Consider the following 13948-nt stretch of genomic DNA (forward strand, 5'->3'; position numbering starts at 1 on the left):
GAACTGGTACGACTTCACGGTCGGAAAAATACGAGTTTCCTTGAACGCACCATAACAGTCCTCGTCCCTACGTCACCACATTCACGGCGTTCCTTGGCTGCACACACAGCCCTGCATGCCGTTCTCTCTCCTCATTGGATAAAGGTTGTAGGATACAAGGAAAGTTTTCTCCTGGGCTCAGAGCAGAGCAGAGTGACTGACAGACCCGTGTTTCAGACCAAACACTCTATAGAAGTGATTGCTGTCGGAAGATATGTAAGGGATAATGCCCGACGAGGTGTCCATTATCAGAAATTAATGGACGACGCGGAGGCGTGAACCGTCCGACGCGAAGCGGAGGACGGTTGCTTCCGCGAAGTCCATTAATCTCTGATAATCTGACACCTCGAAGGGCATTATCCCGCTGTTACCATGGTCACTTACGAGATAAATACATATTAAATCAATTACTTGTAATTGAATGTTGTTTTTACCGTTAAAATCATACGTCTTTAAGCGGCTGAGCCGAGCGGACTATTTAATAAACTCGTCGGCGATAAAAGAGAAAAAAAGAGGGACCGGCTGTGACCGCAGCGGCGTGCAGCCAGTGACTCTGCTACAGCCTGGTGGTTGATCAGTGAAGGGAGGTGAGGTGACGGCTTAAACGTTACGGTGACACAAAGTTTTACTTCTTACCGCTGGTGTGTTTACAGACTCCAGTGCCGTGATGCGCTGAAAAAAAAGTTGTTTTGGTCCGAGTGTCCGTTGCCGTGGTTACTAACAAGCGTTTGAGCCAGCGCAGTAATATTTAGAACGTAATCAGGCTATTTTACCGGAACATCTTTATGGGTGTCCATTATCACTTTTTAATGGACACCCAGCAGCCAATCAGAATCGAGGATTCATCCAGACCATGGTATAACACTATTTAAGACTTATATTAACACAAAAATATCACTTACTTCTGCTTTAAGAAAGTGACGTTATTTCTCTACTCACTGCTCACATGACTGTTCAGGCTGCAAGACATCCGCCGACCGCTAGTCGCAAGCGGCGGTGGAAAGCCGAAGCTGTCGAGGACGCGCATGCAGCGTCGGGAAATTCGGACCCAGAATTGCAGCTCATTATGCAGCACACAGCCTGTTCAAGGCCACGGAGAGATACGCAGGTGGGCTCATTCTTTTTGGTTTTTAACGCTTCATCGCCCATTAGCAGTAAAAAACTTAAAACGCATGTGCATTTCTTCACAAATCTGGCCTCATGAACCTTTAAAAAAAAAAGGAAAATAAAGGGTTTTGTAGGTTTTTTTAGTTGTTCATTATATTGTAACCCTTTCTCATTCTCTCTTATTTTTATTTTTTTTTATTGTTGATTTGTCATTGACAAATAAAACAGTTGTTGCATCTGATGTATTGTTTCTGGTGTTGTCTTTCTTTAAACACTTCAACATGTCATTTAATTTGTAACTAACTTAGAGTAGTTAAATAATAACAACCCAAGACACAGTACAGCACCTTCCAATTCTTTTTATTTTTAAAACAAAGATTCAATAACAACCAAACCAAACTTCAAATGTATGTCGTCATGGCGTTAAGCCGCCCAACGACTCTCTAAACAGACACAATAACACAGCGCTACGGTGTTGGAGACTCAAAAAGTTCCTATGGCTCGTTTCTAGAGCCACCTACGGAGCAAAGAGCGCTAGAGGGGGCGCCAAAGAGATGGATTGAGTCGGCATTTTCTGTATTTAACAGCTGTTTGTACATGTGTAAATCAATGATATGATCAATAACAGAGAGGCATGTCATTGGGCGCCCCTCTGCTCCCTCACCTCCCCTCCTCACGCCCCCTCCCACACACAACACACAGTGCGCGCCCCCTCGAGCACGCGCTGGTGCTTTTTTTATTTTTTTTCCCCATTTTGAAATTTGAATCGTGTTGTTTACATGACCGACAGTGCGCAAAGATGGAGAGGCAGAAGAGAAAGCTCTCGGGGGCACAACACAGAAAGAGGAAAAGGGAGAAGGATAAAGATTTTGAGGGAATGAAAAAAAGCTTTTCTAAGTGGTTGAAAGACAGTGGGTAAGTTATGTCAGTGTATCGAGAGGAGGCTTGTAAATATTCAGGTTAGCTAAGGCTACTACTAGTAAAACGACAGGTTACTGTTGTCTTGTTGCAACTGTATAGCTACTGATTACAGATCATGTCAAGAAAAATAAAAGAACATGTTTGTAGTGATGCTCCTGTCCATGCTCCTATTTAGTAAAGTGTAATAAAACCTTAGCAAGTAAAAACCCCAAACTGTATCAGTACACCTGTTCAACATGCATTAACGTGAACATGTAGAGCACCATATTTTAGTTAATTTACCTATGTTTCCATATGTCTTGCAGTATCTGTAAAATACTATGGAAAGTAAATGCAATGTTATTATATAAGAATGATGACTACAACTACTTCAGAACAATAAACACTTTTATTTACAACATACAACAACAAAATAGAACAAACAAATTAAAACAAAAAACAAACTAATAAAAAATGATTCAGTACATAACAGAAAATGTCTTTGACACTTAGAAACTAGCACTCACCATCCATAACATATGCAGCTGAGGCCAGGACAACCTCCAGCTGCTGCCTGAGCTGGAGGTTGTCCTGTCTAACATGGAGGTTGTCCTTCTCCAGTGCTTTTATTTTAATGTCCCTTATGAGGGACCGCTGCTTTTCAGCTCTGAGGAGCCTGTCCTTTTTTATTAAAAGGGTCATTGCCTGCTCGTGGGCATTGTTGAGGGCATGCATTTTCTCCCTCTCCCCAACTTTTGGGTCACTGGATGTATACTGCACACAAATAAACAAAACAACAATAGAAAAAAATAATTAGCACAGATACACACCCCACAGATAAGTGACAACACATATTACACTATATTTCTCAGGAAAAAATAATAATGGATGTTTCTAGATCACAATTGTGTTATTCTACATAATACACTCGATTAGGGCTGACACAACACATTTTTAAAAATCGACTTTCTTTTTTCTCTTTTTGTCTCTGGTTCTCATTGACAATGGTTACATTAACAGGAGTTAATGATGTCGAGGGGATGCGCGACTGGCGGGAGGGGGGGGGGTTAATAATTAACCCCCCACCCTCGTCAGTCGCGCATCCCGTCGGACGTCGAAGATAATTATCATATAATGTTAAAGCAGAAGTAAGTGATATATTTGTGTTAATATAAGTCTTAAATAGTTATATCTTCTGACAGCAATCACTTCTATAGAGTGTTTGGTCTGAAACACGGGTCTGTCAGTCACTCTGCTCTGCTCTGAGCCCAGGAGAAAACTTTTATCGTATACTACAATTTTTATCCAATGAGGAGAGAGAACGGCATAAAGGGGCAGTCCTCTCTGTGTGTGCAGCCAAGGGACGCCGTGAATGTGGCGACGTAGGGACGAGGACTGTTATGGTGCGTTCAAGGAAACTGGTGTTTTTCCGACCTGTGAAGTGGTACCAGTTGGATCTGGTACGAGTTCACGGGTCAGAAGTTACGAGTGGCCGTTATAGTGACTTTCACCGGTAAAACAGGTCGGAGAAACACGAGTGTGTTGCCTGAAACGCTACAAAGTCGTAAGTTGTGACTTGAAGCTGTAATTTACGGTTTCAAAAGCCTGCCTGGAACGCAGCATTAGCCAAAACCACCGGACCACTTACTTCTGCTTTAATATCAACATTGCTAATATGGTGTGTATGCTAATCATCTGTCAACAAGTGGCTTCACGGGGCGGTGTCCACAGACATTATTCTTAAGCTAACCATGTGCTCACCTCCAGCTAGTCACTTTCTACCGCTCAGTTAATTCATAAACATTTCTTTTGTATTGAACCACATTAATTCAATGTTTTAATTTATCCCATTTTACACCAAAAATAAAGTAATACTTACAGCGGCAATTACTAAATCCTTGCGGACATTGGTAATGTCTTCGTCGGTGGTGACCGAATATTTTGTTGGCGAATCCATATCCTAAAATGAAATAAAAAATAAAAACAGCATCAAACACAGTTTCATTAGTGGCAAAACAAATTTCAACTAGTTTTAGCTTCTATGCTAATAGTGATGCTATGACAACACCTACTGCAAAAGAAGACTGCTACTTCTGGTAGTAACCTGGCGGGTAAACTGGGATTTTATAGAGGGATTACCTGCCTACGTCACAGACGTTCTACTGCGCATGTCGCCTGCAGAAAGAGAACAGCAACAGCCGGGAGTCTATGGGATCGTGTCTTATTGTGCTGTTACTTGCACTAATTGTTGTGATTAAAAAAAAAAAAAAAACTCGCAAATTTTACACAACACCGTCAACTCGGACCCCTTTCAAGGCAAATGAGAGAGAAAATAGTACATTGGCAATTAAAGCAGATATCATCGGCACGGCCGTTTCGGCTAATGCTGTGTTCAAGGCAGGCTTTTGAAACCGTAAGTTACAGCTTCAAGTCACAACTACGACTTGGTAGCGTTCCAGGTAACCCGTAGCTCGTGTTTTTACCGTCCTGTTGTCTGTGAAAGTTCCCTATAACGGCCACTCGTAACTTCCGACCCGTGAACTCGTACCAGATCGAACCGGTATGACTTCACAGGAAGGAAAAACACAAAGTACGAGTTTCCTTGAACGCACCATGAGTTAGCAGCCCCCGCCCTTGTCAGGCATCAATTGGTCCTCGTGCTACGTCACCACATTCACGCGCATCCCTTGGCTGCACACACAGCCCTTCATGCCGTTCTCTCCCCTCATTGGATAACACTTGTATCCCACAAGGAAAATTTTCTCCTCGGGTTACAGCAGAGCAGAGTGACGGAGAGACTCGTGTTTAGGCTGAAATACTTCATGTAAGTGATTGCTGACGGAAAATAGGACTATTTAGGACTTATATTAACAAAAACATTCCACTGATATCTGCTTTAATTTCAAGCAATGGTGATGAAGCTAAATGCCCACAGGCACAGCACAGCTGTAACTGCAGCCAAGGGGTTGTGAAATTTTTACTACGACAACAACTGAAGACGAGTTCACAATGGAAAGCAAGCAGTGATTATATACGGTAAGATTTATTGTTTTACATTACCGGTACATACTCAGCCATCACGTCACGTTACAGTTCCGTTATGCAGTTGTTCCAGACTTTAGACAGGTCCGTCCTCTTCCCTCGTCTCTGACCAGGCAGCAGCTCAGTCCTCCTCACAGCCACCAAGTTTTGTAATCGTGAGTGTTTTCCTGAACATTACTGTCTGTAGGTAACGTTATGGATGGACAGTTGTTTTTACGTTTTTTTCTTTTCTTTTCCATTCCGTTATAAAACCTACAGTCTATGTATAAAACACACACTACATCAGAAGGTGATAAACTGTTGTAGTAGGCTGACGACATCGCTAGCTAACACCGTTTTGACTACACTGGACCCATGGAGGTAACCATGACAACCGGTTCTTTCTGCAGTCAGGCTGCACACACATCCTGATTTGTTGGTAAACAGGTAATCCCTCAAATGTAGTCCTACAACTAATATTGTTTCCTTGCCCTTTCTTCACCATTTTGAGTCTATTTGTACAGTTCTGCAATCAAAACAGACGCCATGGTGGCCTTGCAGATAGAAAGCGTACTCATGCTCGACTTTATACACGGTCCTTTACTTCCACCTACTGTTGGTGTGTTGGTGTTGCAGAGTCAATGACACTACAGTGATATACAGTAGGTAATACGTATAGCAAGGTACAACTACAGCTGTACAGTAATTACTAGCTGTAACGTAGCTACCTAGAGCTGTGGGAGGGAAGGCTGCAGGGCTGGGCTTAGGGGGTTAGCGGGTTGTAGTGCTGCACAGCGGTGGTGTCACTGTATTAACTGCATTATTATTATTAGTTATATTATTACAATTAATTCCATTTATTGTATTCATTTATTTATTTGTCTCCATTTTCAAAGCCAAGAGGATGACCAAGTGACCCCAGGACCATCTGGCACCCACAGCACTGCAGCCCCCCAGCCCTGAGACTATAGCTGTGTCCCAATTCAGGGGCTGCAGCCTTCGGAGGACCCAGCCTACGCGGTCTCCGGAGGAAACGGCTTCGGAGACTCCTCCGGGGGCCGCATCAACGGTCGGTAAATGGGACGGTCTAGCTTTTGGAGCATTACCTGATCCGAACGTAAACAACGGCGTAACGTAAACAACGGCCGGACGTTAAACATTTTTATACCATGGTCTGGGTGAATCCTCGATTCTGATTGGCTGCTGGGTGTCCATTAAAAAGTGATAATGGACACCCATAAAGATGTTCCGGTAAAATAGCCTGGTTACGTTCTAAATATTACTGCGCTGGCTCAAACGCTTGTTGGTAACCACGGCAACGGACACTCGGACGAAAACAACTTTTTTTCAGCGCATCATGGCACTGGAGTCTGTAAACACACCAGCGGTAAGAAGTAAAACTTTGTGTCACGTAACATTTAAGCCGTCACCTCACCTCCCTTCACTGATCAACTACCAGGCTGTGGCAGAGTCACTGGCTGTAACGTTACGCTGCCGTCACAGTGTCCCTCTTTTTTTTCTTTGATCGCCGACGAGAGTTATTAAATAGTCCGCTCAGCCGCTTATGTTAAAGACGAGTCGACGTATGATTTTAACGGTAAAAACAACATTAAATCATGAGTGAATGATTTAATATGTATTTTTCTCGTAAGTGACCATGGTATAAGCGGGATAATGCCCTTCGAGGTGTCCGATTATCAGAGATTAATGGACTTCGCGGAAGCAACCGTCCTCCGCTTCGCGTCGGACGGTTCACGCCTCCGCGTCGTCCATTAATTTCTGATAATGGACACCTCGTCGGGCATTATCCCGTACGAAAGTGCCGCTTGCAACAGCTCTACCGCTCCTCCGCTCCTCCGCTCCTCCCCCTTTTTTTTTTTTTTTAAAGAAGTAGAATCAATACAAGGGCAGTTATCATTAATATACTAATAAACAAACCATTGAACAGCAGCCGGGGGGCTAAGCTTCAGGCTGTTAAGGCTGTTAAGTGAATAGAGAATAAAGAGCACAAGTAATGTGTTTTCATAGCTTTCTATAAAAGTTGTCACACACAGATGCTTTGCTCAGCTCCTCACCTGTGCAGCCAGAGCAGAGCTCAGCAGCGGGCGGCCACACCTCCGAGCCGCAGAGCCGGGTTACCATGGCTACAGCACAGAGCTGCTCCGTTCGATAGCTAGCGGCTAGGTTGCTAATAACAACAACGGTGCAGCAAAGCATCTTGGGATACGGGAGGCCGTGAAGGATAGTAGCGGTGCATCCTCCGAATGCAGGGGAAAGGAGGACGCATTTGGAGGAGCCTTCGAATTTAGACGAATTGGGACAAGACAGCCTTCGACAGCCTTCGACAGCCTTCACGCAGCGCTGTGACGTAATCGGCCTTCAAATGCAGCCTCCGAAGGATGCAGCCCCTGAATTGGGACACAGCTTATGTCTCCTCTTTCTAGTGAGGATGTAGATGATGAAGATGACTTCAGAGGACTCTGTGCCACCAGCAAAGAAGACAAGGCGCTCCAGAAACTGGTGCATGAATTTATCACTTCTAGGCTAGACTACTGTAACTCTCTCCTGTCAGGATGCCAGAAAAAAGTCTCCAGCTGGTCCAGAATGCTGCAGCGAGGGTTTTGACAGGAGTTAATAAGACAAAGCACATCTCTCCCACCTTAGCTTCTCTACATTGGCTTCCTGTAGCATTTAGAATAGACTTCAAAATCTACATTCAAGTCGAGACTGAAGACCTTCCTTTATGACAGGGCTTTTAGTTAGGGCTGGTTCAGGTAGCTCTGAACCATTTATAGCTACGCTGCTATAGGTTTAGACTGCTGGGGACACATCTGGTTACAGAGCCCCCCCCCCCTTCTCTTAGTATATTTTTGATTTTTGATTCTGTTGCACTTTGTAGTTTGGCCTTGGTGTCTCGCGCTCCTCTCTCTGTGTTTTTGCAGATCCACCGGAGCTCCATCTCTCTGCACCAGCCGCACCTGCACCCGCGATCCCCCTGCTACTGGACCGGCCTGACCCCCTTTCCATGGACCAGTCCGCCACCCGGTCCTCCCCATTGAGCTGGCGTGCTCCCCCCGTTATCCCCCCCCACCCCCCACGTCACCAGAAGCTGCCCCCATTAATTCATAATGCACATTTCGCACATTCTGTCATAAACTGTAAACTGTTTTCTTGTCTGTAACAACATCTCTGTCCTGGGTGATGATCCCTCCTCTGTTGCTCACCCTGAGCTTTCTCCTGGTTTTCCCTGTTAAAAGGGTTTCCATGGAGTTTTTCCTCAGTGGATGTGAGGGTCTAAGGACAGAGGATGTTGTTATGATGCCATGTAAAGCCCTTTGAGACAAACTGTTTGTGAAAAACAGGATATACAAATAAAATTGCCTTGCCTTTCCTTGCCTTCAGTTTTGTTTTATAGTCATAGTTTCATAGTTTCTGTCAAGGTTTCCTGGTTTCATAGTTTCAAAGTCATAGTATTATAGTCATAGTTTCATAGTCTATTCAAAACTACTTTTACACGGTTTACTAACTACATGTTCATAATAAAATTACTCCATTTGGTGAGAAAGTGATATAGTTTATTTTTTCCCCATCATCATCATCATCATCATCATCATCATCATCATCATCATCATCATCATCATCATCTTCAGCTTTATTTGCATGACTCAGGGTCCATAAACACACACAAAACTACATTGATTGTATACTGTGCACAATGTTATTAGTTAATGCGCCACAAGGTAAATTTCATAGGCTATCGAAAAGCTCCAATAAGGTTTAACACCCACAACTATGGTTTGACAACCTTTGTCACTTTACATATATATCTATAAAATACTGAATTGACTCATTCCATTAAGAATTGAGCTTCTGAAATTATTTTTTTAGAGGGGGGAGGGTTGAAATTTTTCGCAAAAAGGTGATCCTTATTTTAAAACAGGTTGCATTATATATATGGTTCACACATTTCCTGTCCATGTAGGATACCAAATTTTAGGTTAATAAGTACAACTACTGAGGGAGATGTTTATATGACATTATGGGATATTTTGGTGGTGAAGGAAGAGGTGTACAGATGGTACATGTGTTTCAATCACCTTTGTTGTTGACGTGACATTTTCAGTGAAAAACCGTAGCACCTACAACCTACTTTTTTTTTCTTACAGTACATGTTGCCGAAAGCTGCAGTTTGAATAAATAAATAAGACGACGCCACAACAACATGCCATTAGATGATTTAATGGGATGAATAAATGACAATACATAGAGTGAAAAAGGTGAGGTTATGTTGCTTTCCAGTGTGGGAGGACGAACTGGAGAGATTCAAAGTTGGGCTTCTATCTCTGCGTTGTTCCATCAGAGCTGGACCAATGAGGCTCACCTCAATGCAAGATCAAAACAAAACAACTACTATTAAAATTTCAACCCCTAAGTGAACATTTAAGCTGCTGAACATGAATGGATTTTGTCTATGTCTCCCAGTCATTTTGAAACGTCATCCTGTGAAATTCTCATTACTTCAGGTCAAAGGCATCCCTATACAACTTAAAGCAGATATCAGTGGAATGTTTTTGTTAATATAAGTCCTAAATAGTCCTATTTTCCGTCAGCAATCACTTACATGAAGTATTTCAGCCTAAACACGAGTCTCTCCGTCACTCTGCTCTGCTGTAACCCGAGGAGAAAATTTTCCTTGTGGGATACAAGTGTTATCCAATGAGGGGAGAGAACGGCATGAAGGGCTGTGTGTGCAGCCAAGGGATGCGCGTGAATGTGGTGACGTAGCACGAGGACCAATTGATGCCTGACAAGGGCGGGGGCTGCTAACTCATGGTGCGTTCAAGGAAACTCGTACTTTGTGTTTTTCCTTCCTGTGAAGTCATACCAGTTCGATCTGGTACGAGTTCACGGGTCGGAAGTTACGAGTGGCCGTTATAGGGAACTTTCACAGACAACAGGACGGTAAAAACACGAGCTACGGGTTACCTGGAACGCTACCAAGTCGTAGTTGTGACTTGAAGCTGTAACTTACGGTTTCAAAAGCCTGCCTTGAACACAGCATTAGCCGAAACGGCCGTGCCGATGATATCTGCTTTAATTCTCCCATTAACTTAATTCTGTTGTCTAGAGATGTGTCACACCTCATCTTATGCATTTTGGGGTTTCTGGAATAAAAGAGTGATGTAAAAAAATATGTGTGCATACATGTGTTAGATATGAATGGTTACCTGGCAATTGAGAGGCACGGAGATGCTTTCTTCACTGGACCACACCTGGATAGCCAAAACATCATCTTCTGAGAGAAACTTGACATTCTCTTTCTTCTCCACCCCAGGTGCCTCTGCTGCAGAAATTAATATCTCACTGCAAAGGAATGATGGGGACAGATGATTAGAATGTCACTCATTTTGTAGGATGACAAAGGATAATAATCCATTAGGTCATCATGCCTGAAATAAACAAAATGCTCTTACTGTTCTTAAGACACATAGACTCCAATGACCCCAAACATAAATAACACCAACATTTTCTTCTGTTAGAAAGGACACACAGGCATGGTCAAAAATTAGCTGTTTCTTGCCAAACTCCAATTCCTCGTTTATTTTACCTGGCAAAATCAACATGCCCTTTTTGTATGAAGTACACTTCACTGCAACTATATGAAGTCATGCTGCCCTCATGTTGAAAAATAATGTGTCGTATTTTACACAGAAATCATCCAATTTGATCAAAACTTCAAGTGATGAAATTCCACCCTTGAATGCAGCTCAGAACTTGCTATTTATTGTTATTTGTTATTTTGTTATTTATTTATTTGCACCATAAAAAACGACAATTACAAAAAACAGAAATGAAAGAAGAATAGTAAGTGCAGGAGAGGTTAAAAAACCCTACATGGGCTTATAAGAAGCACCTCCCCAAGAAATATACACATTCAGAGGATAAATCAACAACAGCAATATGAGAAAGCAACAACAAATAACAACAAAAAAGGAAGCAATACAAGTGCCATTTTATAGCACACACTCAAAGAAGTCAGAAATAAAAACATGGGTATGTATAAATATAAAATAATTGTATTTAACTCAGTGTATGAGCATGTAAAGAGATAATGATCCAATGACAAATACACTGGAAAAGAAACTATTAGGAACTTTGATTTAACTGGTATTGCTATACTCCTACTGCCCCTGGTGGAGGAAACACCAACCTCCCCCAACTCCTTCATGTCATTATATTATGCAATATCAGACTTTTTCAAAACTTAATGTATGATGAGGGACCACCCATGAACACACCTACAAACAACTGCTTAGAACCCCCTTGTGGATGAAGGGAATATTACTTTTTTTTGGCCTCCTTCCAGTTTTTGTCCCACTCTGCTTCACGCCACTGCCCCAACATGCCTCAGGCCCCGCGGTCGCATGGGCGAGCGAGGGCCCGTCATCGCCGCTTGCGGCTTTAATTTAAAATTAAAATTTAATGTTTTTTTATATTATTATTATACTACACTATTATTACATTATTATTGTTATATTTTACATTATTATTATTTATATTTTTGATATGTTTTTTATATTGACTGCTGTATTTTTAAACCTGCTGTGTTTTAAACCTCCTTAACACAAAGCTCATGTGATTCAGGTGTGAGGATGGAGAGAAAGAAGATAAGAAGGGAGAGATAGAATCAGGAGAGACAGGGGAAGACGACAGGTTGGTCTAATATTAGGTGGAAGTGATTAATTTCTTAATATTATTTATGTTGAAAAATTGCATTAGCAAGATGTGTAATTTATTCAAAGGTATTAAACAATGCTTGTCTGACCATATGAATATAGCAGAGAAAAACACAGGCAAGGGGTGAAGGAGACAGACATGAGGTCGGTGACGACATCCGCTATAGAGGAGACCAATGATGACATCAGGTAGGAATAATTAAACTGTGAGGCTACAAAAATCTAGATGCCTAGTATAGTTTGAATTTCTGCTGACTAATCAATTCACTGTGTCCTTTTGGGAAAATTAGTGCAGGCAGACATGGCTGGTCAATCACCACAGAGGAGAATGTGGAACAGAGAGGTGAAGATGAGGGAGCGGGACAGAGAGGTGCAGGTGATGATGAAGAGGAACTGGAACAGAGAGGTGAAGATGAGGGAGAGGGACAGAGAGGTGAAGATGAGGGAGAGGGACAGAGAGGTGAAGATGAGGGAGAGGGACAGAGAGGTGCAGGTGATGATGAAGAGGAACTGGAACAGAGAGAGGTGCAGAGGAGAGGGCTGGGGCAAGGCCTTACTCAGAAGATCCATCTGAATGGCCTTCACCACACGAAATCGGGGACTCATTGAGGCAGTACATGGTTGAGAATGGCCCACAGAAATGTCCTGATGGGCCATATCCAAGATCAGATAAGAGTAAAAGGTGTTTTTCCAAAGCGTACTGTTTTCGTGTTATGTCCAATGGAGAGAAAGTGGAGCGGGATTGGTTACTGTACTCCAAAAGTAATAACAGAGTCTATTGTTTTGCATGTAAGCTTTTTGGTGAAGCTAGAGTTGCTGACACATGCCTTGTGGTGGGGTATAATAACTGGCAGTGTCTTTCAAAGACACTGAAGCACCATGAAACCAGTAACTATCACATAAATGCTTATCTGATGTGGAAAGAATTGGCATCCCGCTTACGCCTAGGTAAAACTATTGATAGCGAGTTGCAGAGAGCCATGGCCGCTGAAAAGGCACACTGGAGAAGTGTGTTGACTCGAGTTATCGACTGCATACTCTTCCTTGCAGAAAGAAACTTGCCACTGAGGGGGAAAAATGCACAGTTGGGAAATCCTAAAAATGGAAATTTTCTGGGTATCCTTGAGCTCATAGCACGATATGATGTCACACTGGCAGAGCATCTTAGAAAGGATGCCTCAAAAAGAATTTTTAGATTCCATATCAGAATGTGTTTTAGGTAAAAATTTGTGCCCAGATCAAAGCCTCCAAGTACTTTGCAGTGGAATTGGACTGCACACCTGATATTTCAAAGCAAGAGCAGGCTTCAGTTATCATACGTTATGTTCACACAGATGAGAAGAAGAAGGTCACTATTACTGAGTCTTTTGTGGGGTTCACTGCTGTGAAGGACACAACTGGGAAAGGCCTCACAGATACACTGACAGGGGTGCTGGAGAGTCTGGGGTTGGAGATGGCTAATTGACCCTTTGCGTAAGCCCCGCCCCCTTGGTTACTGTTGCTACGGCGGGCAAGCTTTCACTCCCAGCCATGCTCCTGGCAGTATTTGGTATCGATTTCAAAGGAAATATCAGCAAATTTCTGGATAAACTGTTCTGAGATAATAGAGAGAAGAAGTCACAAAGATCATTCAGAGTTTTCAGTGACGTGACTCGCGCAGGAGGATAAAACATCTGTTCAACGACACGACTGGACAATGTACAGAGCAGCAGTAAGGGCTGGTCATTTTACCGTCTATCAACCCACCAAGACTTAGCTCATCTCACTGGTCATGAAACGTTGTCAAACTAAAAGTTTTTGGGCGATTGTGAACCACATACAGCTTTCGCTGCTGTTTTGTTTTCTCCCACCGCTGTATCAGTCAGTGAAAGCAGTCCCTGCCTGGAGAATCCCTCGCCTAAAAGCCCAGGTAAAAGCCCTAACAGCCCAGGTAAAAGCCCTAAAAGCCCAGGTAAAAGCCCTAACAGCCCAGGTAAAAGCCCTAAAAGTCCAGGTAAAAGCCCTAAAAGCCCAGGTAAAAGCCCTAACAGCCCAGGTAAAAGACCTAAAAGCCCAGGTAACAGCCCTAAAAGCCCTAAAAGCCCAGGTAAAAGCCCTAACAGCCCAGGTAAAAGCCCTAAAAGCCCAGGTAAAAGCCCTAAAAG

General features: G+C 42.9%; 1 pseudogene across 1 annotated transcript; it reads left to right on the forward strand.

The window, feature by feature from the left end:
* The first annotated feature begins 1945 nt into the window (after window positions 1–1945).
* Window positions 1946–13269, forward strand: LOC146969654 (uncharacterized; annotated as a pseudogene). Its single transcript, XR_015038042.1, has 5 exons — window positions 1946–2061; window positions 11713–11781; window positions 11907–11993; window positions 12095–13016; window positions 13139–13269. The product of XR_015038042.1 is annotated as an uncharacterized LOC146969654 (transcript).
* The last annotated feature ends 679 nt before the right edge of the window (window positions 13270–13948 follow it).

This window comes from Trachurus japonicus, chromosome 17, assembly GCF_045865225.1.
Source record: "Trachurus japonicus isolate A0001 chromosome 17, Traja_1.0".
Classification (NCBI taxonomy): Eukaryota; Metazoa; Chordata; class Actinopteri; order Carangiformes; family Carangidae; genus Trachurus; species Trachurus japonicus.